This window comes from Spea bombifrons, chromosome 13 (genome assembly GCF_027358695.1).
Source record: "Spea bombifrons isolate aSpeBom1 chromosome 13, aSpeBom1.2.pri, whole genome shotgun sequence".
In the NCBI taxonomy this organism is placed as follows: domain Eukaryota; kingdom Metazoa; phylum Chordata; class Amphibia; order Anura; family Pelobatidae; genus Spea; species Spea bombifrons.
Genome location: NC_071099.1, coordinates 27,590,112 through 27,617,887, shown reverse-complemented (window position 1 = coordinate 27,617,887; position 27,776 = coordinate 27,590,112). Strand labels below are relative to the sequence as shown.

Below are 27,776 nucleotides of genomic sequence, written 5' to 3'. Positions count from 1 at the left end.
TGGAAGAATAACATCTTGCGTGGAAGTATTGAAGATGCTTTGAACTTATCTGGTATTGCCCTGAGATACTCCAGAGTTGACGGTGGGCTATCTTTAACCATTTAAGTGCTGGAAGAGAGTGCAGCACACGGAATCAATGCCTCTCATCATCAAAGGGTTGAGAAAAAAAAAAGCTTTTGTGAAACCAGACCGGTCATGCAAGAAAAGGAACATATTGGTATATTTCTATCCCCCGACGCCGTAGCAAAAGTGCAGCCAGGTGCACAAAAAAAGGGGGAGCAGATGGAAATTTGTCGGATGCTCGGAGATAGCAAAATAATCTAGAAGAGAGAGGGGGGGGCAAATGTCAGGGTAGCTGGGAGGGAAACGAGGGGTTAGAGACAATATTTGGAAAAGTGGGCAAGCTGGAAGCAGAACATTACGTTTATTTACGTAGCGCCAACAGGTTCCGTAGCGCTGTTACAATAGAGGACGGTGAATTTCAATGATATTTCAAGAAGATCATTTAGAAGCACCGGTAACTTTAATGAAGTCAGACTGGTAGAGAAGGAGAAGAGGGCCCGGCTCCTGTGACTTTACAATAATGATATATTGGAGGAGGACAAGGTATGGGGAAGGAGGTCGTGTGTGAAGATGGGGTGCAGCACACATTTGGGAGACTGGCCCTCGGCTTAGTTGATGGAGGCACTGGGCTGCCGTATGTCTCCGGGCCAGTAAAGGTTGGTGGTGGCCCTGAGGTCACCCTCCTCCGAGGTGTCCTGCGACAAGGGATTGTAGACCAATTTAGCTACAAAGCTTGTTAACGCTCAGCGGATGCTCAGAGCTGTATTGTGATCACAGCTGGCGCCGTGCGTGTGCGTGTGTGTGTGTGTGCGTGTGTGTCTCGCACGGCTATTTCTGTAGCTTTAAGGGGATGCGAGGCACACTTGTGTTGCGTGCCCTGCAATCCCGAAGTGCGTGTAAGGAGGGTGCGTGAAACGCGAGCTTCAAGAATGCATAAAGTTATCCAAAGCATTCAACAATGGCGAGATTTTAAAGTGTATGACGTGTAAAGGCACTGAGGAACATGCCGTTATATTGTTATTATTGATTGATTTATATAGCGCCATCATATGCTGCCGCGCTGTACGATGGGTAAACCGGACATAACAAGTAGTGCATCACGTAACAGAAACAAAGGATGAGCTGTAAGAATACTAAGTATATAAGCTCAGTAAGTGCTGAATTTATTACTATGAACGTATCCCCGGTGATCCAGTTGAATTGTATAATGATGCTGAGTATCCGTGTTATCCTGTACAGTGATATTAATCATCTATACGTTCACCTCTATGTGTAATTACACGTGAATGCTGATTATTTATAGAAGGATAACCCCGTAGAGTGGTAGAGAGTATCTTCTCAGGTCTAATTGTCACATCGCATTGATTATTGCTTACTATTTAAGCATTGGTAATGAACCCACTGCCCTGGGTAACGATACTAAGTATCTACCACGGAACTGTAGTCTATATATCACGGATATTTTACTTTATTACACCATTGTGGCTTTTATCCCCCCCCCATGTACATGCGCCCCAATATTGATGCACTTGTACGTCTATATAGTGGTGTTGAGTTTCTGTACCCCAGTGATGGTTTTGAAGTCTTCACATAAAGATTTATTTGTAATGCTACATTGTATACGTTTAATACGTTTTTTGTTACATTCATTCTGTTTGCTTTCCTTTGGTAATGAGTTTGCTTTGGCATTTTTAACCCTTTCAGTGTCTCCCAGGTGCACAGCATACTTCTTTACAATGGCTTGCACTTTCCTCTGGTACTGGTGGGGTTAAAGAAGCTAGCCGTGGCATCAGAAATAGGGGGGGGGGAGAGGGGGTAAAAGGGCAGGTTTAACCCTTCTCATGCCAAAGGGCAACAGCAAGCCACTGCTATGTTTTTGACATTCAGAGGGCTAATGACAAAGTTGTCCGCATAACAGCCTGGTCTCCTTTACGATATTTGGGGTATTTGCGTATTATTCTCGGGTAAATGATTTTACCTACAGACAATAGACTTTAGAGTTTCTTTTATACTGCACTTGTGTCAATCCATAATGCAGTTTAGTTTAATACAGCGGTTTGCTGTAGGGTTCATATATATGAAGTTAGAATGTATTGAAACATACGTTACCGATGAGCGGATTTAATGTGTTCTTTTATAAGACAGGGCAGAGATGCAGCATCCTCGTCGTGTTGAATTGCTTCTTTAGCGATGGCCGTAGCACCCCTAATGAAGGACTATGGCATGTTCTTGAAATGAATGCTACTGACCTCCATGGACCGGATAGATGGGAGGACGCGTTATAAGAATGAGGGTCATCTTGTTTGAATTGGACAAAAAGAGGCAAATGATTTCATAGCAAAGGGGTTCCTATAAATGTTTTAAGGGGCAAACTGGTGAACCATGTGGTGTAATGCACTACAGAGGCAGAAAGGACTGCTGGTGCAAAATGGTAAATGAGGTGCAATCACCAAGGCAACCAATGGATATATATATATATAATCTATATAGTCTACTTGTAATAGACTTGTGCCTGTGTTGTGGGGCAAACAGGTGTATTGGTTCTTAATATTAATAATAATAATGAAGTTCTTTTTCATTCACTCACCAAACAGACTATTCTATCCCTCCTTTACAGGGTTAACCCATGCCCCCCAGAAACTCATTTTAAAGCCCCCTCCTCGCCCCCCTCGTCTTGTGAACACACACTGGCAGACCCAGCAATATTTGATCAATTTTAACAAACAGCACTTTGAACGAAAGCTGAGAAGGAGAGAGCGCGAGGGCGAAGGATGGTGGAAGATCTTAACATGGTAAATCAAAGAGCCCGGGACTCGCTGGGGATCTGAAACACAGCCCACGGGGCTATGGCAGCCTTTGAGAGCTGTTAACCCTTTCACTATCTAAGACTCACACATCATTTTCCTGAGAAATACTACATTTATTGGGGAAAATATCAATCAGGTTACTACTTCCAGGACCCCCCAGGACCTAGTGTGTGAACAAAGGGTTAAGTCTGACCCATCCCCTTATTGTGCTTATGCATTTGAAAGGGGGATAATCTTTAAGACAGGTAAAGAGCGCCAGCCTAGCAAGCATAGAACAAGGGGGGTTGCAGTGGTATAAAATATATATGTGTCTGCAGCCCGAGGATGCAAGGCATGAAGGAATGTTATTATATTCACAGAGAAATACTGAATAAACAAGATGAAATTCTTGTATAATGCCATAAAATGCATGATCGGTTTAATTGTTCCTTACAAGTCATGCCGATGCTCCATGAAATGACTTCGCTATGACTCCCTCCATTGAAATATGAATTATTCTCATATCACTTCATACCATACCATGTCTCTTCTGATCCCTGTCTATAGAACCGTCACCTATAGCTCCTTCTATGGCGCCATACAGCCCCTCCGTATGACTTCTCCTCTAACTCTACTCTTCTCATTAACCCTTCTGTTAATTCCCCCTAGTTCTAATTTTATAACTATCCTATTAATAAAGTTGGCCTGTGCATCCTATAGCGAGAACTGGAATTCCATTAATATTTATAGTACACGACAGTATGCGTACAGAATTTGTATATTTTCCATTATCCCATCAAAATATCTATGGAATTGATAAAGTACTTTTAATATGCTCCTATGCATATACACACACATACACATACATAACCTTTTAATCACCCAAACTCTCTGTGCATCTATAAATAATGCAGAGGCATATATATTACCATAATAACTTTGCATGTGCAAAACCGCTCTTACTTATACCCCCTGTGTACACCTCATGGGCAGTATGTGGACTCAGGTTTCATAGCTAGCATAGATCTTGTGTTTTCGAGACATAAAGCACATATACAGTGACAGGGCTGGTGTTCGTTCTTGCAGAGAGCGTCGATAAGACGGCTCCCCTGTGTGTCGTCCAGGTAAGAATGGCAGTGCCAGCCCTCCTGTCTGTCACCGTGAGAAGTTTAACAGTGCAGAACCCGGCTGTTAACCATTCATCAAACAATGGGTTCCTCCATAAGAGGAAAGGGCTGCCCAGAAAAGGTGTAGTACACATGGTGACCATTAGGGGGCACTGTCAGCACATAGCTTCCCATGTAAATGCGGGCTCTTTTTTTAAACCCCGCTCCTTTTTAAGTTGATAAAATCTTTCAATTAAGGATCTCGTATAACTCGCTCCGCTCTCGCTTTGTAAATCTAACAAACGTTTAGTGTGTCACGTGAGGGTGCAGGCTGTGACCGCTGTCTGTCGTCGAAAAATTTGAGCTATTTCCCGAGGAAAAGGAGGGGTGTCGGGGGGCAGAGAATGATCCCGCTAAAGCTGGCACCGCAGGGGCACTCTGTAGTTGGCACAGGGGTTTATAGAGCATTAAAACCATAATCGCTTCGAGTACAATATACCATACATCCCCTTTAATGTCTTTAAGTCTCTGTGCCAAGTTACAAGCCATTGATGGGCCCAGTTGTGCCAGTCTGATGCCCTTGTGCTAGCATTAGAGCCCCTAATGGCCCTTGTTTTATAAGGAAAAAGCCTAAACTATCAATGCAATTCATTAAGGCGGCGTATAAATTGGGTGTATAATTAGGGCATAGACCCTGCTACAGCAAGTTAAGGCATAGCGACATTTTAAAATTGAGCGACATGGACAAAATATATCATTATTATTTTTTAATCATTATATTTAACATGGCTGGCACTGTCATCTTCCCAACATTTACTGAAAATGATTAGTTAATTGCAATGTACCTGTGATAGCCGGGATGTAACGCCATTCCTTGAGAGCCTTGGACATAGCACATTCTCAGGATAATAATCCCCGCATCAATCCGTGTCTATTAATTAGTCGCACGCTAATTTGAGAAATCCACTTGCGGACATAGTTTGACAGCCGGATCCATGGCGGTCTGCGAAGGGTGCAGGGCCGAGTGTGTTCACGCCAGACGTTGAACCGGCATCTAGAAAAAGATAACAAAGTTGAATGAAAAGTCATATAGTAAAGCAAACAAAAGAGCAGCATGCAGTCCATGGACTTAAATGTATGACATTTTTGCTTTAACCCGTTGAGTGCCGGAGAGAGATACATGCACCGTGTTTCTTTTTGCACTGGCCTCCTGGTGTTACCAAGCCTGGGGCTAGTAGAGCCAGACTCTGCCAACCATTCCATGGCGGTAATCTGGACCCGATCTAGGCACAAAGGAAAAATATACAGCTTGTTCTCCATTCAGTGACCTTCTGCTGCTGCCAAAGGTTACTTGACTTTTTTTTTTAACTTCGGTTTTGTAAAAACAGGACAATTAGTATTCAAAATTATGAAGATGTCTGGGTGGTCTAGCTACGGGACAGAAGCCTCACTGTGTGATTCTTGGGGGGGGGGATCTAGAATTATGAGCCTCCCTGTCTCCGCATCACATATTGTTTTTTACAGCCAGGTTCTATCTATAAACGAGCGACTTCTGTAAATGGCGTGACTGTTCCTTTAAATGTTCTCTTCTCGTTGTGAATTGGTTGGTAACGTGCAGCTGTGAGGATGTCATTTGGACCGAGTTACATGAATCCACGCTGGAGACGAATGTGTTCAATTTGGCTTTTGTTTTGTAACCACTTTTGTGGACATTAAATGTATCATGCTTGTGGTTATTCTCATTTTCCCTTTGTTAGCATGGCACCTGCGGGGTTGGACGGATGTCATAGTGACATTATTGTTTAGCATGGATGTGTTAAGCCCCCCACACCCTAGTAAATACCCCACCATCATCATCATGCCCCAAACCTTTGCATGCATTTCAATTCAATGTGCTTATCCTCCTAGCAGTAAGGCTTTTCCGGATTATGTACATAAAAAGTCTTGGGAGCTTGCAATCTATTCTATTTACATATTCTGCAGTAGCTGTTGTATTGCCTTCCACTTGTGGGGTCACATGGTCAGTGACCCTATGGCCAGCCGTGTATTAGAGGCTTCCAGACCAGGCCCAGGGCAGGCAGCCCACCACGATATTCTCCAGTGTCTTGGTGAGCCAGTCCAGCCCCGTCTCACTAATTTTATACACTGACCTAAGAAGTCTGCAAGTAAAAAAGTTCACTGCCAATCAATCTTATAATTCATGTTATTGAATTATATTTATCCCATGGTCATCAGCCATTCTGCTCAACCAAGTGGTCATGATGATTGGAGAGCTACCTGATGGAGACCCGTGTTATCAAGCTGTGAACCTTAGTGTCTTTGAGTGTAGCTCAAAAATGAGTCTTACACTAAATGGGTTTAGTTTGGGCCTTGGTATAAGAAACAAACTTACGGTTTAAGAACCAGACATTTGCTGAAACACTTGCATTCGGCAGAATAAGGCAGAATAACTAGGCGTTTGTTTCACCCCGAGGTACGCTTTATCTGGCAAGGCATCCCAGCTCTTCCACAAGTAGGCATGGCGGCTGCTGGGCTCTAACGTTTTCCTTCAATGGTTTCTCTACTTCAGTGAGTTTTTCGGAGTGATTGATACAGATCCAAAAATATTCCAATATCTTTTTTGTTTTATTTTCTTTAAAGGTTTTAGGTAAAAGAAAAAAGCAAAAGCACAATTATTCTGTAGTAAATACAGTCTGTTATCTTTCTCTTTCCCTTGGCATAGCTGGTTTTGACCGTAACTCCACCACGAGTGTGTTATGACTTATTGATGCTTTAAGATCTTGTCTGTTAAGACCATTTGGCATGGAAACCAACACTTGGCTCCCATGATGGTCAACCAGCACTGAAAAAGAATATACTTACGGGGTTGGCATTCTCTGTATTACAAACACCACATGGAGCCACTGGATAGATATCTTCAGCCCAACCTTTGATGGAGAGGCAGTCCAGTTGGGATGGGATAAATATGATGAATATCATGTGCCTTGAAACAAGGAAACATTGTGCTTTAAATTGTATCCTTCAGGCCAAGACAGGAATAATAATTTCTTTAAATTAAGACTGTTTTTTATTTCCTGGTTTATTAACGAATGTCCCGCTTGTTTCCGCACATTAAAGGAGCCGCAGATCTTAAAAATAGAAAAGGGGGGAGTATTTCCTCTCGCGCATAAAGACCAAGAACCTCCATCTAAGCCGCCGAATCATTTCTCCATAGAGATTTTGGTGAAAGAGTTTGTATAACTCCCATATCCCAGCTACCTCTTTGATAATTCTCTTGAGGAACGCTGAAAACATAGAAATGTGACCGAATTCCACATGCCTGGGAATACAGATGATGTGCCGGGCTGAGAGAGACTTGTTAAAAGAACTCGCCGGGTTTCCAGCCTAGCGAGGTGAATCACTTGCTCCAGGAACTATGTGATAAGTTTGAACAGTGGAGAATATCAAAAGCCGGAGATGTAATAATTTCTCATTAAGAGTCTGGAGTGAATCTAACCCCTTGAACCAAGCAGACAGAATGTATCATTCAATCAGCTGGGTTCTATTACCCGTGAAACATTTCGCACCGTTTTTATTTCCAGATTTGTTCTATTTTAGTGTCGGAATCTGAAGTTTTGAAGCAGAGCTAAATTGTCACGGGTAGTAGAACCCAGCCTTAGACATTAGAGAGAGTTCACTCTTTAAAGAAGACCTCTAACTTAAACATTTATTAGTGATTTCTTTTTTTAAAAGTAAAAACAATGAAGATGTGGCATTTTTAGCAAAAAAAGAGTGTTTGGGTACATGATGGGTTATAAAGACATGATTAATTATAGATTGTTTCCATATGTTTCTTGCTAGTATATCACGGGAAAGATCGACACCCTTTCTACAGCGCCCCGACATCTGATGGTGCTATACAAAATAATAAATATTAATAATACATGAATTCGGGGGGTTCAATGTGTAAATGTATTACATCTCTCTGCAGAAAGGGGGTGATAGGTAATTATAACCTAATTGCCGCTCCACCACTTGAAACGGCTTCGCGGGGGCATCGCCGCCATGGTCATTATTTCTGGTCTGGTTATTGGAGCTGTAAAGTCTTTTCATAAATTATGCAAACGTCCTTCTGATAGCAATTCCACACGTATGTATCAATTTTAAAAAAAAAAATAATGAGTAACCGTAAATTATACCTAGACAGAAGTGGGACCCGTTGCTACTTATTTCAATTATTTATGTCATTTAATATAATGCTTACAACTCTTGACTCTTCCCTAAGGCTATAAGGATAAAGAATTACCGATTGCTTTTTATATGGTTTATTAATATTTGCAATAGGCACGGGGTTAGGCACGGCTTAATAAATAGTTGTTAATAGCAGGATGATGCGGTATTCGTTACACGGATAGGCGATTATATCCCACCGCAGAGACTGCTCATGGGGACATTATTCTCAGTACAAGCAGAACGTGCGGCAATCTGTATTAGAGATATGGCGCCGAGCAGTCACGGAGCTTCATTTATTGTTTTCAGATTAATACAGACATAAGTATTTATGGTGATATGAACAAAGACCTTGCTGGTGTTCTCAGTACCGTGAATTATATGTATAATTTAGGGGTCTTAAAATACCCCTGTGCACATCCAGCAGCAAGGGTCAGCACTGAACTACAATGAAAGATATAGAGCCCGTTTTGTCACATTCGGGTTTCGTAACTTGAAATGAAATGACTAATTCCATATCGCCAACTGGACTATCGATTACAAAGGATTGTAAGGAATCAGGAGACCCACAAGATGCTAATGTTAATATCTAATCTCATTGGAGTATTCTGAGGAGTACAAAAACTATTGTGGGTCACCCAGTCGCTCGATAGATTTATTATAAGAAAATCCAAAATATTTCATTTGGGAAACATTTGTAAGTAGATGCATTTAAGGTAAAAATATTTCTACCCTTTCTAGATTCTTTATGATATGTACTTCCATAGAATATTTGCTTGTATGGAAGTGTCTGAGGGTCTAGGGGGGTGATTTTCCTTATTAATGACAGGGTACACTATTTGTACTACCTGTACACATTGTATCAAATGAGAAAAGACAGAAGAGAAAGCGTTGCATGCTTCGCAGGAAAGTAGATCAGATCACAATAGTTTAATACATAGTGAAGTCTGAAAAGTCCAAAAGCTACTGGTGACATGGACAACCTGTAGAATGCATACCCCATGGGATAAATGCCTGCTTCATCCTATTTAGCTAGCATTTGGTAGGCAATTGTTTAATGAGAGATAATAACAGAACCACTTGGTTGGAACAAGGCTTTGAGAGACCTTTGTAGGCCAACCATGAAGCTTTCACCAACTGATCTTCTCAGCAGCCACCCTGTTGTTGGGCTGGATCTGTTCATATTTATGGTAGAAAGGTGAATCTTCTCTTTTTTTTCTTTTCCTACTGGTTTTCATTAATGACTTGAACTCCAATTATTTTCTAACACATCTCGTGAATGACTAGAGCTCCAGTATGTCAGCCTTGTGTCATCCATCACCAATGGAACCATTCACTAATCCCCAACCTTTAGATGCCAGGGATCGGATAGCGTTGCCTGAACTTGAATATTGTATTTGAGGTTTAGTGAATATTAACACTTCACAACCACCGGATCACTGATGTCTCACTGATATCTGTACAATTATTGGATGATCTATACCGGTCTCTGCTATGACTATGGACCATGCCATAGCCACTGGTGTCATTATAATTCAGTAAAAGACTCTATAGGTAATAAAAAATCGACGTGCCTGTTCCTTTAAAAATCTGCTTTTTATGTGCACTTACTGTGCTCACGTTTATGTGACTTTTTTATATTTATTAACATGCGCTGATATACTTCGCCAGGAGTCTGCACTCTCTCCCCCTCGGATACTCACTGGAGACGGGCTGCATATTCCAGGCCACTTTAGTTATTAAATTCTATTACACTGTATTTTTTATGACTTTCCCTTTCTGGGTGGGGGTGATTTTTTTTTTTGTGCTCTTTGATATTATTATATGCTATCAAAAGACTCCAGAGACGCGACACAAGAGATTTTAAAAATGTATTTATTCAGGCGCGCGCTGAAAAAGCATGTGGAAGTGCGTTTTAAAATCTAAATAGTTTTCTTTGTGAATTATTATGAAAACCAATGTGCATTAATGAAAAAAAAAATCATTTTTAAGGAAGCATAAATGTCTCTATTCCTTTGGTTCGCTGCTCTTAGAAAATACACATCTTTTCAGCTTTATGGAGTCTGCATTTAAAAAGTAATCTGAAAGCGATTTTAATTAGGATTTCTTTTCAATAACGCAGAATAAAGCATTTTTTTTTACATTTTCTATGACATATTTATATGTATCTAAGCTAAAAAAAAATAATTGGTGTTGATAAAGAAGATTTTATTGCAGAACCTTCTTGGAGAAGTAACCACATAATTCTACATTTAAAAAAATATATAATTTTTTATTTGTTTTTCTTCGATTTAGTAAATATTCTTTGTCGTTACGGATGATCGTTGGCCTGGAGCCCCCTCCTCTCATCGTACGCTTTTTAATTTTATAATACTATGGGGGGAGACGCTAGGCTGGTGGGGTTTGGGTGTAAAGTGTTACAGGGAAGGACAAAAAGAGGGGACAGGAGAGCCTTAAAAGACCTGGTGAAGTATAAGGCAGAGTAACGCGAAGAACAGCGCATGATGTCATTGTGTGATGATGTCACCCTTGACATGACTTATGAGCATAGCTCTTTGCTTTTCAGATAGATAAAGAGGGATGCTTTTGTGGCGCTGTGGCCAAAGATTGGGGCTTTACTAGGATGTATTATGAGACTTTGTGGCCTATCGGTTGCTATGTAAATTAATATAACATTTAAAAGAGAATACTATTTCTACACGGTAAGTATGTTTTCTGCGATTTTAGGTGCGTATGACCATGAATCAGGACACTCGCCCATGCAGAGGGCATCAGGGACATTGGGGTTTTTTTCCTGAAAGAGAAATTGGAGCGTGAGGTTTTACTTTCTCATTTCACTATTCATTTAGAAGGGTCAAAATGTGCTAATTTCTCCGTTGTGTAGGGCTGAGATGGCCCTGTATAATGTATAATTGTGTAAGATGACTGATAACTACACATTATACAGGGCCAGTCCGTCTCGGGCTTGGCTCTTCATAACATAAAGTGAAGTCAAGGAGCTGAAACACAACTCTCGTGCAAGCACTCCCTTTAGTGAATAGACTCATTTTAATCTGGTTGTTAGGCTGCCTGCATCAGCAACTAAGTTGCCTCTCATCTACTACTGTTACCCTAAGATATGATATGCATATACCGCATGTAAGATGAAGCTTCACTCAAGCAGTATTTAATCCATTAAGTCTCTATTTTACCCTAATAATACTCGGCAGAGTTGCTGAATATGCCAGTCCTCTTTTCTCTCTCATGCCCCTGCGTCTGTCTCTTTGTTGGAAACACTGGGATGCCTGCCCCGGGCAAGGTCTCGTTACCAATGTCCTCCCCCTACGCTCCTGCAAGGTACCTGCCAGTGCGGAGAACTGTGGCACGGGCTGATCGCTGGGGTCCGCAGGCTCATTGCCCCCCAGAGCTGCCATACAAACGCTGAACTCCAAATCCGTGTGACACCCACAGCTCACAGGGACCCACGACTTTGGATAAATTCTCTGCAAAAGTACCAGCTTAACTCCTTCATTATATATATATATATATATAGTCAGGGCCGGCCCTATAATGGGGCAGACTGGGGCAATTGCCCCAGGCGGCACTATAGAAGGGGCGGCACTTTGCCGCCCCAAGTGCTTTTTTTTTGTTTGTTTTTTGAAGCGGAGGAGAGAGAGAGGGGCGCCGAGTGGTTTTCGCTTACCCGCTCGGCGCCCCTCTCTCTCTCCTCTGCGGCGAGTCTCCCTGTTCGGTCCCGGTGTCGGCTTGTAATGCAGAGCGCCGGAAGTGACGTCAATTTCCGGCGCTCAGCATTACAAGCCGGCACCGTGGCAGAGCAGGGAGACTCGCCGCTGGACTGTTTAAAGGTAAGTACCGGGGGGGGGGATCGTAGATTATGGCGTCGGCGAAGTTTAAAATGCCGCCCCCCCCGGCGTCGGTGGGGGGGGCGGCGTTTTAAACTTCGCCCCAGGCGGCGTTAAGTCTTCGGCCGGCCCTGTATATAGTACCTGTATGGATACACAGAACAGTTTATGTATCTCCGGTAAGACTAATAACTCCAGTAAAGCATCTATTTTTGGCCCTTTAGTGCCGTGATACTAAGGCTGGAGTAGCATCGTTTCTAAGATGTTTGTATCTTGGGAATTAGCGTTTCAGTAAGAGGTATTAGACTTTGGCTCCATGGAGTAAGTGTTATGGAACTAAATATTCAACAGGACCCGGATCCACCATCTAGTGCAATAAGGTCTCTGTTTTGATGAAGTCCGCCTGCATTGAACATTTCTGAGAACGTCTTCTAAGTTGCGCTGTCCTTGGGATCGATAAAGGATAGAGTTGTGGTATTACAATGCATTTTATGTCAACCCTGATGTTGTATGTGACAAACCGTACAGTATGTGATTAAGAAGTAAGTCTTAATATCCAGAAACGATAACGTACTTTTGGGAATGTATCTTTGAATCTCTGAGTTGACAAAGGATCTTCTTGTTGAGAATATTGACCTAAATAGGAGCTTAGAAGGAGCAAGCAAATTAATTTCAACACTCCTGATGGATAGAACAGAATCAAAGTAGCCCCAATCCAAAATCCCCACTAAGATGAACAACCCATCATGGAAACTCTTATGAGCAATACTATGCTAATTTAAGAGTTCTGAATTGTTCACTTAAGAGGGAACATGATTTAAAAAACTCTTTAAGGGGAAGAAGGTTCTCCTACACTTCCCTGAGATGCGCTCAGTACGATCTTTCTCAGGTAATGGGTTGTCTCTTGGGAAGTGGTTACAATTATACATTTTATTATGCCTTTATTTTTCCTTTTTTATCTTTTATTTTTGTTTTCTTTTATACGTTATTTTTACATATTATTTCACGTCCACTTTATTTTTGTCATGATTATGGTTTAGAAAATCCAATAAAACTCCAAAAAGCCCCAAAACTCCTTAACCTTAAACAACTTCAACTTGTGTATATAAAAAAAAGTACTTCCTGACCTTTATTAAATTCCAGGATTCATTTGAAAGTTCATCTCCTACACCCTCTCCTCGTTGTCTTTTCCGAGCTGTGCATATTAATGTATATAAACGCAGAGATTCTGAAAGGTTTTATAATGCAGGCTACGAGTTCAGAGTTAATCTGTGATCTAGAAATTATGTAGCATGACACTCGCCTAATTGTGTCTATTGGATGAGCCGGAGGGTGGTGTTATTACCGGGGGCAATCAAAGAAATGCTTTAAATTAGATTTTCCCAAGACATCGGCGTTCTACATGTGCTGAAATCAGATCTTCTTAGTGCAGGATAATCGCTCGGCATAAGAAAACCATGATTGGGGTTGTGGGTGAATCATTTGCATACGTCAAAACAGTTTTGTTGCCTTTTTTAAATTTTTTGTTTTTGTTTTTTTACAATGTACGTTGTTGTAGTTTATGTGTTGATGGTTTATTTATACCATCAAAAATAAAATTGGTTAATTTAAGTTTTCTGGCCTTCATGCCCTCATTTGTTGGGTGTGCAGATTCCTCCACATTTGTTTACATGCACCTTTGGGCTTAGGGGCAAGTAAAGCTGAGTACCCCCCGCCCCCAATTAAGAGGGCAAGTAAAGCTAACAGAGGAAGTACAGCCCCCCCCTGGTATCTAACACAATCTAACACACAAACACAATCATGCTCACTCTACCACATTCTAACACACACACACACACTCACATTGTGCAAGCAGCCATGCTATTACCACCAGGTCATGACCTCACTAAGCTCCTGGCTCGGCAAGCATGTTTAAAGAATTAGGACCAGCCTGGGGGTCAATTGCACCCTGGCCATAGCCCAGTATGCCTAGTCTGTTTGGCCCATTTTGATAGGAGAAATTGTAAATAGATGTTTTATGCAGAAAGATAAAGCCTTTCAGCTCTTGCCTACTTAATGTATCTCTTTACATTCCAATTTGTGAAAGCTGTATTTTAATGATCAACATTTTCACAGAGATTGGCCCGAGGCAGCCTAAAAATGTCAAATGAACGCATGAATAAGAAAGAGGTGAGATGGGGTAGGTCTGAGGAAGTAATTGTCGCCCCTGCGTTGGTGGCCTTGATTAGGAGAATGCGTAAAGAACCAACCAATTATTTTGTATCAATGATGGTCCAGTAGAAGCCAGCCTTGGTGAGAATTAATGGTCCATGGTATGGGTTCTTCTTGTAAGGAACATCTACGTGTTGGGGGGAAAAGTATGGGTTTTTTTTTAAAGAAACAAGGCAGATTTGTATTAATGAAAGACCTCCTAGACCAGTCATACAGTGAACAGGAGAGGAGGTGGGCAAACTGACAAGACCTGAGAATTGAGTTTGTGGACCCAGTGTGGAAAGAGGTCTGTGAACATGACTGTCAATTCTAGATTGTTCTAATTCACGCACCTCCCGAACTGCAGAGCTTCCTCGGATATCTAGATCAAGCCTCACTAGTCTGACCTGACCTGACCTCTAGTAAACAGAGGGCATTAACGCCTGAGAGGGTTCCAGATATCGCAATGGCTCATTTTGAAAGCCCTCCTTTCTCTGTCTCACCTCCCATATTTATGTACCACTTACCTGTATCACTGTTATTTTTCCTTGTCCTTGTTTTGTTTTATTATAACTGTTGGGTGGTAGTGGGCAGATTAAATGTACGTGTGTGTGTGTGTGTGTGTGTGTGTGTGTGTGTGTGTGTGTATATATATATATATTGGGCTAGATGTTTCTTTTTTAGCAGTTTTTAACAGTTTCATACTTTCATCACAGCTACATTCCCATATTGAAGTATTGTAAACCCAAACCATGGTATGGCATCTAATATGGTCCACTTTTTTTGAATGAAGTGGTCACACTGGTGTAGTAATAGTTTTTAGAAATTCTGAATGAAAAACCAAAATAAACTTAGTATCTTGGTGCTCTGCTAAATTTGACATTAAATATGTAGCCAAGACCTTATCAGGCGTTGTGGGTTTAATACTGAGGTCCTACACGTGATCAAGTGATTCCCATGTTTAAAGGAAATCTATGCCAATGTTTTATCTTTTTTATTTTATTGGAAAAAAATAAAAATGTTTTCCATTATTCCAGAATTTTAATGAGCTACAGAACTCTTCTCGTGGCTGAAATGTAATTCTTTTCGCTGGTCACTTGGTTCTGGAATTCTACCCCTCAGCACCAAGCGTGAAACCTACGAAGCTGCTACTAAATAGCTTTTCTCATAAACTTACTATATATTTTTTGGCAATAATGGAAATCAAACACAATCTGGGTCTTATTTTCTCATCAAATATAAAACTGGTTGGCTGTTTCTTTAAAGATATGATAGAGGTCAGTCTGACATTTAAAATGCGTACGTGAGAAAAATAAAACTGGGAATGCCTTTAAAAAGCAATCCAATATCATGGTACTAAATGTAAAAGATGTTCATTACGTACAGTCTGTGCCATCCAGAAAAGATGTAAAATGAAAATAAATACGTATATAGCGGGACACGAGAATGAGGAGATCCTAAAAGCTCGATAATGTTTGCAGTGGAAACGATAACGTATTCGGCAGTTCGATATTAGACACTAACCATAATGCAAAGATGAGTAAATTAAAACCAACATATAAAGTTATTAAAATGGTTTTCTTCTTAAAGGAATGTTGTCACAAAACACCCTTTATCTGCTGACCGGAAGGCGCCATTGTTGTCGGTCATGTGACATTTTGGGTAACGTTTCCTGTTCAAAAACCACGCTGAACGGATACTTTGTGGCAATGCTAATGAAGTCCATCCTCCCTAGACTTCCACCAGTCAGATTGTCTGCTTGAGTGATTGAAACCGAGTCATTCTGTTGATTCATACAAGGCGTTAATGAGTCAGGGTGTTTGTCTAGAAGATGAAGTCAGGATACCATTTAGAATATTGTTCTGAGTCCCCCTTTAATTGTGCGAGCTGTCTCTACGGCCTACTAGGGTTTTCTCATTCTATGAAGACAATGGGTTAATAATAGCACAAAAAAAAGTTTTTTGATCCGTCTCCAGCTGTACTGTTTACTTTATTGGATTGAAATGAAGTTTTATATAGCTTTTATTAGCAGGGTCAAAAAAGAGATAAAAAGCTAAAAACAAGTAGCTGGGGAAGAAAACCTAATAAAGTAAGTCTGTTTTATGAAATCCAATGTCTGTATTGATCTGGAAATTATTTTCAGTACAATTTAGGCTGTGATTGAATTTAAATTACAAGAGCATTTTATGATAACCCCCTTTAATACGTATTAAAACAATTTGGTTAGAAGTCTGTGTACCGGATTAAATGGTGTGTATTGCTTCCAAACAGGAATGTCTCCCGCGGGGGGCACACAATCTACATATCAAACTCTCTTCTGATAAAAGGATAACCGAACAAGCAAAAAGCGAGACTTTAAAGGATCCCGTTGTAACGCTAGACCCAGAAAATGGTCTTTGATTCCATTAATTTCAATCAGATTGCAGTTTTACAGACAGATTTATCATGCTTAACGACCTGACTCTACCACAAGACAATCATAACTGGTTTATTATGTCGGGGTTTGCCGGAACATCGGGATTGGTGCTGATGCTGCTGCGCATTCATTGTGTTCTGACCGGTGTGTGTAACACTAAAGCTAACAATACTTGATACAATGTATCATGGCTTCTAAGAATACTTGATCGCTTCTTTCTCTAGATCCAGCTCCTGAATGGTTTTAAACTGATGACACCTTTTGTACTTTCATCTTCAGCTGGGCTATGGTCTACTTGATGGTCATTTTCCCTAAGAACCCAGTACCTTCTTACTTACACAGAATTATTTGAGTGCAGAAGTTTCCTGACACATCCAGTGGGGTGAAGTCGATGTTCTGCCCCCTCATTCTTTATATTCTGATTTCACTCAGATCAGCTTGAATTGATTTATCTACACAGATACTTCTCAGATGATCTTAATCTGCGTTGGATTAAATCTGGTTTTCTGGAACTGGCAATATAAATGGCTTCCCGGTCAGTTGCCATTTGTAAGGTTGGCTTTTGTTTGGGGTTTGAGGTGGCCTTTTCACTAATTGGGCATTGGCTTTCATTAAAAGAACTTCCCGGGATCTTTTGTCTCAGATCCAGACAAGTCCTAAAGAAACATCTTGAGAGTTTCTGCAAGTTACACGTTGTAAACGCTGGAGTTAGAGAATAGACCCCTCCGAGGACAAACAAAGGACATCGGAGGCTGAGCAAAACAAAACGGGCAAAAACATTGTTACAAACTGAAACCTACAGAAAACTACAATGGCGATGACAGTCTAAGAACCGCAAAAAACACGTAAACAACCCAGGCAGGATGGGAACAAGCGACTAGCGGCAAGTCACAGCCATAGACTAAGCAAACAAACGACAAATAGGAGGTAATCTTGAAATCGACAACAGCTAAAACCACTGGAGATCACAAACCAGAACAGATCCAAATGCTACAAATAGGAGGTGACAGACTGCAAACAGCTCAGCGGCAACGGCTAAAACCACTGGAGATCAGAAACCATGAAAACGACCCAAATATTCCAAATAGGCGATGACAGTTTGAAAACAGCTTAACGGCAACAGCTAAACCCACTAGAGATCACATACCAGGAACACAATCAGTCTAGACTCCTAAAAACAAGAGGCGACGGTCTGAATACAACTGAAATACAAGCCATGCAAACAGCCCCGAGTCAAACGCTGCTCCTTGTAGAATTCACTGTAAATATCGATGTGATTATTTTCAGAGCTTATGCTCCGTCTATTCTTACCTCTGACGTGGACCCAATGACTTTTATTGGCATGTCCCCTGCCCCTCACCCCCTCGACTTAAAATAAATACAGTAAATAAAGATACATTTTTGACGCAACTTTTGGTTTTAGATCCATAAACTAAAACTACCTATAGATTTGTTGGTTTTTGGGTGTCAATCGGTATAAATATTCCGGTGATGTTGAAACATGAAACTAAGCAAGACTTCACGCGGAGACTCCAGGTCAAACCTGTGAAGGCGAATGTTTGCTTATATTTTTTCTCTGGACAGCTCTCCAGCTTTCTCCTGATCCCAGTATGCTTTCTCCTGATCCCAGTATGCTTTCTCCTGATCCCAGTATGCTGTCACCCAGGGTCATTTTGTGGAAAGGCTTCTATTGCACTATAAAGACACAGGTCCCGACAGCAAACTCAACGCGGGGCAAGGATTGGGCTTCTGGTAGTTATTAAGCCAGAAATAAACAGACTATACACAGGGTATAACAAGACCCATAATACAGGAGGACGGTTAATAAACCTAAAGTCCCTCCTCCTAAAGTCCCTCTGGTTACATTTTACGCTATTGTGAACAGAAAACCTATTTAGTTAAAAATCTGATCCTCGGCATGAACACAAAAATGGATATTTCAACAAAATGTGAGGTTGCTTCTGTAACACATCTCAGGATATCATCAGATGTCCAAAGCACTGAGGCTGATCCACTGAATGTCGAGTTGTCGCCTGAATTTAAACTTTGGTTTCAACTCCTATTTGCAGTTGAGATAAAACCTGTGTCACTGTCGTAATGATTCAGGGTTTTTACTTTGGTATCATGAGAGGTGGAGGACCTTTTTTGTCCCCACATAAGAACCTCCGTGGGGACAAAAAAGGTCCTTTGTTAACCCTTTTGTTTATTGTGGTATGGATCCATTTTCAACAATCATATAGTCCAAAAGACTTTTGATGGCCACCGAAAATAATATTTACCAAGTTGGATCCAAAGTATCTCTATTTGATGCAACTCTATTAGATAAGGTGTCTGGTGGTGAAATGTGAAGGCAAGAGAAGAATGTGTAGAACCTTTCTAGATTAGTAGAAGAAAAGCAAGAAGGTGCTCGGCAAAGGGATTTTAGAATATAATGGATACCATCTGCCCTTAAGGTGGTTCAGAAGACAAATGTGTAATTTTTAGAGATTACATTATACTTCCAGCATCATCTGTGGTATTATTGCAATAGCGAGAGTGAGAACAGTAACAAGAAAACTGACAATATACAAAATAACCGTAAGACGCCCTCCCTTTGTCATCCAGTCCGGTATACGCATCGATATATGCTGGAGAGATAGGTGAGCCTCCTGACGGCCCTGTATTTTTTCTCTTTTGCTTGTGTTCTCCTTGCTTGGGAGCATCAATTTTGTAAGATTTACTGTTCTTTAGGTGTGTGTTTGACATTCTTCATGTTTTATGATGGCTCCTTTATAACTCTAGTACAAGTACAAGCAGTCCTAGACTTCCAGCCATTCACTCTTATATTATGCCCATGTTATTGACCCATCCTCATCATGGCAGACTCCGTAGCGCTCCAGATGGGGAATTTTTCAAGACCTAAAGCAATAATTTTCTACCTTTCCTGTCCACTTAAACGACACAAACCCGATGTGTTACTGTATGTATACTCTGTGAAATATTTCTATTGTTTGTAACCATTGATTAAACAAACTCTCATGTTAGTTGCTTGTAGTGACAGGAGGGAGCCTAGGGTTGGTGGTATCTGGGTGCAATATTTCACTAACACACACACACGCTAACCCAATACGTTCACACTCTTATACACACACACACCCTAACACCATATACTTATATACTTTTCTCCCTTCTATAGTAAAGCTCTTCTTCTCACCTCGCACTCTCTGTGTGAAATGCCTTGCTACTACCGCGCGATCCTGTACCCTCCGCACCCGCCTTGGCACCACTGTGTAGTGACATTGTAGTTGTGGATTAACATTTCAATTGCTGGTTTTAGAACAATTTTGTATTTTCCTTGAGCTACTTTGGAGTATTTCTACTTGATTCAAATTCAAATTGTGTCATGCGAGTCTTGGTCTAAGTATAGTTTATTCAGAACTACATTTTGGTTCCACTCTTTCTGTAGGACCTAAATCCCTCTGCCCCCTTTTTTCCCCTGATGTCCCTTTTTTCTAGGATCTCAGAATGCTTGCTGGGTATGAGGGTATCAGAGGACTCTACTGCCCTAAAAGTCAAAGTAATGCGTATAGAAACAATAGAATGTGGGTATAGAAATTGAAATGTTTCTATATAAAACATTATTAATCTTTTAAATATCTCCACTTTTTACAATAGTCGCTATCAATAGGTCACAAGGTCTTGGTGAACCCCCCAAATATACCCCCACAAAACAAAAATGTGGCCAGTTAGAAAGGTCAGGAGGTACGCTGACCATGTGGTCACGGTCGGTAATTCCCCGACTCGGTCTATAGATTCCATATATTATATTTTATTATATACCCTGAACCATTTTGAAACTTAACTCCATAAAAGCCAAAGGCTTTAGTGGCAGCGTGGCTGAGACACAAGGAGTGAAAGGAAACTATACATCAAGCTTAGCATGACATCATGCGTCAGGTGTCATAAAGCAACATAATAATACCTCGAGCCTTTATAGGAAAAAAGAAATCTCCGGTAGCCATTTTTATTGGTCTTGTATATAACAGTAATGATGCTGTTGAGAAACGCGGAAGGTGTACTTACTGCTGTAAGATTTAATAATCTTTACACTCTCACCTGTCTCTTCAACAGTATCCTTATTTAATCCAAAAGATAATCATCTTTACTGATGATACTCCCTAAAAGAAAGCATATAAAGTTGTATAGTCCAACTAAATTATAAAAAGACGTGCGCCTCTGTAGCATGGTACAGAGACGCTGTACGGTTAATAGCCGTTCTGGCTTTCCGCTATCCTGAAGCTGAAGACCAGCGGCAATAAAGGAGTTAAATTCTCGTTAACCGTGGCATTTAAATGGGCTTCTGATCCCAGGAGGAGAGTAAAGACGCAGATAAATCGCCGGTGTCAGAACCTCAGTGGAGACTGTAAATTATACAAGCTAAAGTAGAAATTTTAGCTCTGAATGGGAGGAAGTTAATTTGAAAATACCCAGGGGGCAGGTATGAGCGGACGGCGGCGGGGGTATGATATAGATTCTCCCCTTATCGATATCCCGTGCTAATCCCCAGCCCTGTCTCGTTTACTGTATTGCGCCGTGGTTTATTGTTTTATTAGTGCTGATCGTTGGAGATGCAAAACTTGCAGAGAAACCAGGTTTAATGCGATGCGATAGGATGTAAGCTCTGCGGACCAGTGATGAGAAATATATTATTGCTTATACATTACTACAACCAACATTGATTGCTAGACTTTCTTCAGTATAGACACGTATTGTTATGCATGTCGGAAAACCACTTCTGAGGCTTAAATTAGAATAATTTAATAATTGAAATTAAAATTAAATCATAATTAATTGAAATTCTAATCAAAGATTTATAGCGGGATTCCTTTTGATATAAGGAATAAGCACTCTTGGATGGTAGGTTTAAATACTTGCTTAATTATTACAAATGATAAGCCGGCGGTAGCTCCTACCCTGCCTCGGTGGGTCCAGGCACGAGCCGATTTACCCTCCAGAGACTGAGATCCTAATGAGAAAAGGGGAGCAAGGCCTTTGAGGGAGAGAGCATAAGAGGGTAAGTGAGAGTTAGGAAACATGGATAAGAGTGAGTCAGAGAGCGTGAGTGAGAGAACGTGAGAGAGTGAGACAGCATGAATGAGTGAGTGAGTGTGAGTGAGAATGTGAGAGGGTGTGAGTGAATGTGACAGAGCATGAATAAGACTGAGAGTGTGAAAGCATGAATAAGAGTGTGAGAGAGCATGAATAATAGTGTGAGAGCATGAATAAGAGAGAGTATGAGAGCATGAATGCATGAATAAGAGAGAGTGAGAGCATGAATATGAGAGTGAGAGCATGAATAAGAGAGAGTGAGAGCATGAATGAGAGTGAGTGTGAGAGAGCATGAGTGAGAGTGTGAGAGCACGGATAAGTGAATGACCATATGAATGTGATATACTAGGGGTAACAAATTTGAGGTCCACTAAGAAGGTGAAATAATACATTGAAACAAGGGGGTAATTCTGTGGACATCTGTCTGGGGATAGAGCATACGGAAAGATGGGGGGTGTAGAGAAGCTTTGAACTGAGTGAGAGGAAGCATTATAGGGAAACTATTATTAAAGAATTGAAGAAGGTTTTATGAAAATATAGGGAAATAAGGGCTACTTATGTAAATCATTATGGCACAACTTGAATACACGGTGCATATAGAGCCCATTGTACAGCGCTGCTGAATAGGATGCCGCTATATAACACAATTAATAATAATTGGGTTTATGATTGCTGGGTATTTAATTTAAATAGTGATTGATCCCCGGGTTGGCTGATCTCCCAGCCATTGGAGTCCTGGAATTGGAACGTATACCCACATTTATATGGAAAGACTGAAAGATCAAGATGCCTGCTCTTAAATTTCTTAATTAGGTTGAACTTGATGAGCATATGTCTTTTCAGCATGATAATGTATTTATTTATCTTATTCATAAAGAAGAGTTATGGCAACGATGGTAAATAATATATAAATACATATCATAATAATTCTAAGTTCGGGATTTACAGAGTAGCGTTTTACTGAGGAGTTCTCCGGAGCGATGGGCTTGTTATAAAGGTTGTATGACGGGGTTATATGGAGCAGGGTAATGGCAAAAGATTTAATGGAGTGATTGGGAGCCTCTACGTAACACACTATAGGAATTGTGCTGACAGTAATGAATTTAAAATCAATACCTCTGAAATTGAATTTGAGCGGATTGTTTTACTGTTTCACTAAATAATGGCAAGCAGAGAGGAGTTTAAACAGATAAAATATATGTACTTTCTCCCTCCGAGCGTCGGGTCATCATTAACTCAGTGGGCAGTGAATAGTTAATCTCCGCAGCGTGACGTGCCCATGTGCATGTGATAAGTGTCATTTTTGCTATCTCTGGATCCAGGTTAGATAAGCAGTTCATGTTTAGTGGGTTTTATTTCCGATCGGGATATAAATTATCCACAAACAGCGGAGAGGAGCGGCGGGCGGGGGAAGAAGCGGGGAGGACTCCCAGGGACGCAGAGCGAGCATCAAAATTAACGATGCAAAAATCTTATCTGCTAACTGGAAATGTAATAACCTTAAAGCAATGTATTGTCTGCTAATGTGCGGAGTTAACCCCCTCACTGCCAAGCCAGCTCGCCGTACATCTGTAGACGTGTATCCTTGTCATGTGCATACGTGTGTCTGTGTGCGTATTACAGCTGGACATGCCACAACGGGCCGAGCCCAACGCCCAGGGGGTGTATAAGTCTAAGCCGTCTTCCATATGGTTGGCAAAAGATCTTTGTGGGCATTTTTTATTGCGTCCCTGCAGTACAGTACGGTGGGAATTTGGTCCCATATTGGTCATACCATATCTGCTTCCTTGTACATACATGTGGCAGGGACAGTGGGACGCGGTACGGACAGCCACAACCAGCTACATTATCCGTAGGACCACTAGCAGCTACACATTTAGAGTGCCGAGAACATGCAGTGGTGTCCCAAGGAGGTCAAAGGCTTGGTAGCCGCGCAGCGGGATGATAGTCCCATTACTAGCCAGTAGACTCTTCATCGGTGGACAAACCTGGGAAGTCCTCAGGCTTGACCTGGAGTCTCTGGGTGAAGCTCTGCTTCCCCAGATCTCTGGCTCCTTTTTCTTTCTCCAGCGGCTTCTTGCACCATTTTGCTTTGCCCATTCCCAGCTAATTCAAATCTCTCTGGGGCTAGCCGTGGAAAAACAGGGAGAGCTCTGGGTGGCCTGCACCGGTCACTTCCCGGTTCTGTTCGGTGAGTCACGTTAACCCACCGTAGTTGAAGAACAGCCTTGGGAAATTGAAGATATCCTAAAGGACTGCAGATAGTAACTATGCGATAGAACTTATACTTTTAATACAAGGAGGTCATGATTATGACTCCTAGAAAAGGTAGACGTTAGGAAAAAAGATGGACAGAAGGACTAAAGAAAGAGATTTGGCGGTATGATGTAATAAACCTCCCTTTGTAAGTGAACGGTGACATCAAAATTATGCCACGTCTGCCACCTTTTCGTGGATTTTCGCTCCTATATTTGCTTCCTTTTTTAACCTGGTATCTCAAAAACCATTATTATTGCCAAGGAAAAATTACAAGCTACCAAAAATAGGATTTAAAATGGTACAGAAAGTACAAAAAATGTAGCGTGGGATGGCTATGGCTTATCTGCTTCAATATTCAATATTTTTGCTCCAAGCTAAAGAGCAGAATTTATTTATGAAATATATTAATATTCGATAGTGTTTTTTTTAAGCTTTTTTAATTAAGCTGAAATGTACCCAATTTATTAGCGAGGACTGTGCGGCAGTAGCAGCCACTGGAAACGATAATGGAAACTAGCACTGTAGACCTCCTGATTCATCTGGGGCGGGATAATCTCCCCCTTTCGTAATCGCTGCGCTTAATTGATTGCAAGCTCTTAAGCTAATTTGGAATGGACATTTAATGGCCTCGTTAGCAGAGGTTAATGAGTGATGCAATAATGAGGCTTTAATGAACAACTCTATGGGGGATGCGGTTTTGGTAGAGGAAGGCATGCTGCTGTTTATATAAAACTGGAGGACTCTTACGATTTGTTGGTCACTTAAAGGGGAACCATCGCCTTCAGAGCTTTTATTTCTTATAGATACGTTTCTTGTTTTTCAGTCGGTGTAACTGTTCTGGACATATTTGGTTTAGGGAAGCCGAAGCTCCGCAAATGTTGATAAACCTCAGTTCCTGCCCATCAAAGGCAGTCTGGAGCTACCACTGCCCCTTCCCAAAGCGGGGAAGCCTGGGATGGCCTACCCTGGGTTTATAGATAAGATGGGTTTAATACATTTATGTTGTTTAACAGGGGTACGCTTAGGGTCAGTGGCATCTGGGTATAGTGTTTCTTCAGCAACCCCCACGCCCCCTGGAACGAACACAGAAGCTTGTTCTAACACTACACACAAACACCCACAAACTCACTTTAACACCATACACATACACATACATACATACATACATACATACATACATACCTACACACACACACGCACACACACTCCTCCTTTCCCTGTCCAACTCTCTCTTCCCCTTTCCCAGGGGTTACTGACCCTAGGCTCACCCTTGACACTCTACCACCATACACTGACACACATGCACTCATGCTAACACCATACCCAAAGCATACCCACACTCTCAACGCCATACAGTCACTGACACACCGTACACTTACATATACACACATATAACTATATATAAATACATATGCATACACGCACACATCCTCTCTCCCTCCCTCTCCCTCTCCCTCTCTCTCTCCCATCCTCAGTGCAGCTCTTTCCCTCTGCCTCTCCCTCTTACCTTGCAAAAAGCTCTATCTTCCATGCAGCCCGCAGTCTCTATGCAAGCTGCCACGCTACTGCTGCAGGGTCATGTAACACGGGCTACGTGATCCCGCTGGGCACCTCGTTTACTTGGGGTGTCTGGGTGCCCTGCACCCACCTTCCTGCACCCCTGTTGTTTAATCAGTAAAGACAATAACGTTAATTTAACGCAGTAAACTGTAAAATGTAAAGATCCCCTTTAACATTTATTCTATTTTTTTTAGCCGCAAAATTGAAATGCCTTAAAAAGAACCTGCATTGTACAAAAATGAAATAAAATACCATCACTTTAGTTCTAATCAACTTCTATCAATGTGCTGGCTATGGATTCCAAATCCCATCATGCCTAGTGACCCATTGTTTGTGAAAAGGTCTGCTTTTCCCCCTAATCTAGAACAATAGATCAAATATATCAGAAAAAAGAGGAGTTTCAGGGAGACCAGAGACGAGGTTAATCTTCTCCGTGAATGAAACTGATTGCCTTTTGTGTGTTGCCCGCATCGGGGGTGAGCTGGCAGGGCAGGGGGCACAGTAATTGCAGCAGATGTCAGGGATGCAGCGGTGTGAAGATAATCTCCATCCAGCGTAAGAAAAAATAAATAAAATAGGATGGCGTTGGGGCTGTAACCCAGCGAGTGCTTAGGTGCTGTGATATTTGCAGAGACGAGAACGGAGAGGGTTTATAATTCAATCCGTGCAGTGTTTAATAACAGTATATAAGGTGTGTGCGCGCGAGAGAGATGAAATTAGAGCTGCCGTGGGGATAGAGAACGGAAAAGAATAAAGAAGGGAAAAGAAAAGATTCAGAGGGAGGGATGGAACGGGGTGGTGAAAGTAGTCAAAATAATAAGAAAAAAAAGAGAAGAGCTAATATTAGGGGGAAAAAATAAAAAAAGGAGATCCATGGAGAGAAAAAAAAAAAGAAACTAAAACAGGCAGATGGAACCAGAGAGTTATCCGTTCTCTGCGCTTATAAAAGTCGCCTCGATGAGTATAAACATAGAACCTGATGGCAGATCAGAACCATTCGGCCCCCGTCTAATCTGTCCAATTCTCCTGCTGTAAAGACTCGGATCTTACACCGGTGTTGGTCTCGTCTTATAGGAACCCATGCATGTTTAAATTCTCTCCCTATGTTAGCTTTTACCACTACTGATGGGCGGCAGTTCCATTTGTATACCACCTTCTCACGTGTAAAGTGTATTCTAGTTAAAATACAGCCCTGTGCAATGTGTAAGTCAAAGAGGACTCATCACCTAAATACCACTTTATTAGTGCTCTTCATACTCTGTTATGAAGGGTTAATTGTCGAGGAAAGGGTTAATATGCCGCTTTTCTGTTATTCTCTGTATAAGAAGCGTAACACGCGGTTGAACATGTCCTTGAACCTGGGATGTCGGGAGCTTGAGAACGGGATAAGGAGCGCGGGATAAGAATCCTGTTCCGTAACGAAGCGCGACGTTGCTAAACAGTAGTTAATGAGCGCGATCACGTAGACAGGTAATTACAGAGACTTTCGCGTATTACTAGAAGATATAAAAGCGGGACCCTTCCAGCAATTAAGCGAGAGACCGCCACGGATCGGCGCCTGGCGTCTAGCCCTGCGGCCCGTCTCGCACTGCCAAGCAGCGCATAGCTTTGGGGGTCTCCCGGTGCGGGCAGGGACGGAAATCCGGGGTTAAAACAAGAGGTATATTTAAAAGGCATAAAAATGTACGCTGTTACTATAAAAAATACTGTGTGATTTGGACGTCATAAAATATGGAATTAATCAGACATCCAATGGGAGCGAAAAACTATTATGGACTAATGGCGTATTGATCGGGGTGGGTTAATAGTGCCGAAATCTCATGTGTAATATGAGAGCCCCAAGATGCTGTTTGATAAAGAAGAAGACAGACTCCTGCAGAGAGAGCGCCCTGCTTTGGAGCAAATAATGTTTATAGTTAATGCGTTGCGTGTGCTTAGCACGTTACACGTGTGCAAGGCATTTAGGGGTATATCCACTAAACAGTTCTGAATGCCGATCTGTGTATTTTCTGGGGCTGTTCTTGGCCTTGCTTGATCCTTTGCCTACAGACCCCGTTCGGTTTTGCGTTGGGTATGTAGTATGTACACGATGCGTGGCTTCAAGGTTCTCTTGAAGCTTGGAAAAGCCTCAGGTCCTTTAGAACACCAGCAATCGTTCCACCTTCTATCCAATAAAGACATTCTGAGAAGCGATTCCCTTTAATGTCGCTGTCGCTGGTGTCCCAATACTGGCCACAATAAGGGGGTGACACGCGGT

At 41.5% G+C, this 27,776-nt stretch overlaps 1 protein-coding gene across 1 annotated transcript in view; it reads left to right on the top strand.

The window, feature by feature from the left end:
- The window catches only part of PTPRT (protein tyrosine phosphatase receptor type T), a 95,220-nt gene that overhangs the window by 827 nt on the left and 66,617 nt on the right, over positions 1-27,776 (top strand). The window lies entirely within an intron of this gene.